Below are 3,635 nucleotides of genomic sequence, written 5' to 3'. Positions count from 1 at the left end.
TAGTCGATCTCAGGCTTGTGGCTAAGATAAAACAAATAGAATTCAATTTAAATTGAATTTAAGGGTTTCTTATTGATTTGAAATAAAAATATTTGTGACAATATAATGAAATCATGGAGTTTCACTTCAAAAAATGCTGATATATACAATATTGACCTATATTTTTCATGGCTTTCCAGGTTAAAGACAGAGCTATTTAAAAGTATGGGTTTTTTATGTTTTCTGGTAGCTGATATTGTAGGGTTAAAAATCAAATGGCGTTGTTTCTCATGTCATTATCAAGTTAGTCTGGTTAGCATTTCATGATAACTTGGCAAATTTCCAGCTGTAATTAGCAGAAACCTCAACTTAACATTGCATTAAGTAATAAAGGGAAATTGTGTGCTTAAACAAATGAAAAGTCCAGAGTTTTTGACTAGCACAGGTTTACTGGGTATCTCAAGAAGAGTGGAATTCACTCAGATCTATAGGTTCTGTAGGTAAAGTCTGCTAGCGAGTCCTTGGCTTGGCTTCCTAGGCTCAAGAGGTTTTTAAAGTCCAATCTGGTATTCCTTATGGAAAGTTCCAGCAATGCAGACTTTTAAAAAGCTTATGTACATCACTATTCTTGTTGCACTTTTATAAATAGTCAGGTGAAATTTAATGAGATTACATTTTTTTTGCAAACAAATCAGTCTTTCTTTGATTATGCTTGATAGAAATGGTAGTGACTGTAGAGAGAAAACTATGTGTCAGTGAGAAATTACAGTGTACCCTTATTAGATTCTAGCCTTATTCATTGTGTTGAAGGTGTTGATATCTGCCTACAAATCAGACTGGATCCTGAATTCTTCTAGTTTCCTCTAATATTTGTACATAACCCTCCAAATTAATGCTTTCAAATTACTCCCACCCTTCTGACTTGGGATCACTAAAACTAAAACTACCCTTTTCTGAAGCCCTACAAAGGAACCTGGATGATATGAATATCAGCTTCAGAGAAATCACCACACCAGATGGTATATGAGTAACTTTTGTTCCTATTGTTGTGGTATCACTAAGCAAGTTTATCAGACACTCAACACCATCTGTAAAGATTTAAAATGCAAAAGATGCTCAGAGACCAGTGTCAAGAAACCTTGATGGACTGTTCTCCAGACTCAGACTGGGGTTTGCTCCAACCATTAATTAATCTTTGTGTTTCATTTTATTTACATAGAAGTTCCCCTAATTAAATTCCTAGCTACTTGAAGTATCCAGTAAATATCCTGTACAACCAAATCTCAACAAATAGTTCAGCTGGTCCTTAATGAACAAAAGAAAAAACGGATGAAAAGTGGACCTTCATATTATTCAAAGGAAAGAATAATATATCTTCTTGCATTGAACAACAGGGGTAACTGACAAAGACCCTCTGCTGGACTAGGCCTGAACCTGGGCTTGCCGCTTTGTCCATGGAGAATCCACTTTGAACAAGAATCCTGCCAAGTCAATGTAGTGAAATCCCCCATCCTTGGTATCTGACCCCTCTAGATATCCTATCACTCTGTCTTGACTTCAGCAAAAATTCTGTTAGTTGGTCTAACAAAAATCCTCTTTAGCTTTGATGTTTTCTCTTAATAACTTTCCATCTATTGAGCCCACTATGCCCCTTGGCTATTAATCACCACTTGTCTTTTTTAGCATCAGAGTTAAGTTAAATCTACACCTTCCATTGCAAGACCCCATTGCAATGGTCCCTCTGCTGATCATGATGCCCCTCTCTCTTGAGCAAAGATTGATTTACCAATGTTTAAAAACAAAAAGAAATTCCAGAGTGGAAAGCTTAAGGGAAAGCTTGTTGTAGTCATTCATATTGATCACTAAAATCTAGTTTCTTCCTTCTCTCCACTTTGCCTGTCATGTGCTAGTTCCATATTAATGGAAACTTTAGATACTAAAAGAACTTGGAATTATATGCTCCTTGTCATATAGAGTCTATTCCTTACGTCACATAATGCATTGGGAATTCTCTCTTGTGGTAAGTTTAGGTAATGACCCTCATTGATAGATCACTGCAGATCATTGCAGTCAAGGAGGTGGCCTCACTCAAAGACTAATGTGCAATTTTGCCTTTTATTTCTGGATTTGGGTTGGATTCAGCATTCTCAAAACCAAATCATCTATCAAATAGTAATTTTGCTCTTTGAAATGACAGAATAGGTGCTTTGGAAGAGAGAATATAAATGTCTACTTTTCCATCCTTAACCAAAGCCCTGAGTTAAGCATTAGAGAAGGAAAAGATAAGTGAGAGCTTCAAGGAGGAGTCACTGTAAATATGAGAAATATAAAATATAAAGGCAATTTCACTTTTAGCCAAGAAAAAGTCTATTTTCCAAAAAAATTAGAGAAGAGTAAGCAGAACAAGTTATCTTCACTAAAAAGAAATATTAAACATACAAGTAGAGTAATACAAGATGTTCAGTTAAAACTAGGTCCAGTTCATTTTTATATATAGTGTCAGAGCTTTGATTATTGTTACTGACCAGTGTGTTGGGTGGTTTCATGCTGCAGGGACATGATGAATTGAAAGACCAGTGTCTGTGATCAAAAGATATTTTGGATACATGACAATTAATGAGACTACAATAATGGCAATTAATTTTCCAAGAAACACAAGTGTTAAACTGCACCAACCTGTTACTCTGACTGTTCATGATGAGGGTTGAGGGTACATTAAATGGATTTGTACACCTATTGCTTCACTTCCGTTCAGTAATAGAATTGCTCCAGGGGAAGGATCTCAGAGCGAGCAGGATAAGAGTGGCAGCAGACATAATATTTGCTTATTATCTGTCCCTCCTATCAAAATTAAAGCTCTATGAGGTCAGAGTTTCTGTTGGACTTGTTTAAAATGCTCTGTGTCTTGCAGAGTTAATGATTTCAGTAATTCTATAAATATATATATTTTCATTTTGAGTAGGAGTTTGGGTGCTGAAGCTATTTTACCTATTACCCCCAGGAGGAGCTGTGGCATCTTAGGTCTGTTAGTGAAGGAGGAAACAAGAGAACTTGAGATGTAAGTTGATGACCTAAAAGTTCAGTGACAAAGGTGACTCCTAAGTATGTGGTGACACATTTTCTGAGGTAGTATTTGTGTAGGGGAAACTATCAAGTGTATGGTTCGTTATTGGTGTATAAAAACGCAACTGATGTCTGAATATTAATTTTGTATCCTGCTACTTTATTACATTTATTAATCAGTTCTAATAGCTTTTTGGTAGAATGTTTAGGGCTTTCTATATATAATATCATGCCATCTGAAAACAATGTAAGTTCTACTTCTTCCTTTCCTATTCAGATGCCTTTTATTTCCTTTTCTTGTCCGCTTACTGTGGCCAGGACTTCCTATATTATGTTAAATAAAAGTGGACATGCGTGGCCTGTTCTTTATCTTAAGGAAACTGCAACTGTTGGGTATGATGTTAGCCGTGGGTTTGTAATATATAGTCTTGATTTAGTTAAGGTATTTTCCCCCTATTCCTACTTTGCTGAGATTTTTTTTTTTTAAAGATTTGTATTGGGGAATTGGGGGGATGGGAACAGTGCTGGGGAATTAGGGGAAGGGGAACAGACAAGTTGCTGTCGTTTTGTTCTTCAGTCTAGTTGTGGAGGAT

The sequence above is a fragment of the Hipposideros armiger genome, unplaced genomic scaffold, assembly GCF_001890085.2.
Source record: "Hipposideros armiger isolate ML-2016 unplaced genomic scaffold, ASM189008v1 scaffold_1743, whole genome shotgun sequence".
Classification (NCBI taxonomy): Eukaryota; Metazoa; Chordata; class Mammalia; order Chiroptera; family Hipposideridae; genus Hipposideros; species Hipposideros armiger.
The sequence above is the reverse complement of the archived record's forward strand: the minus strand, read 5'-3'. Positions refer to the sequence as shown.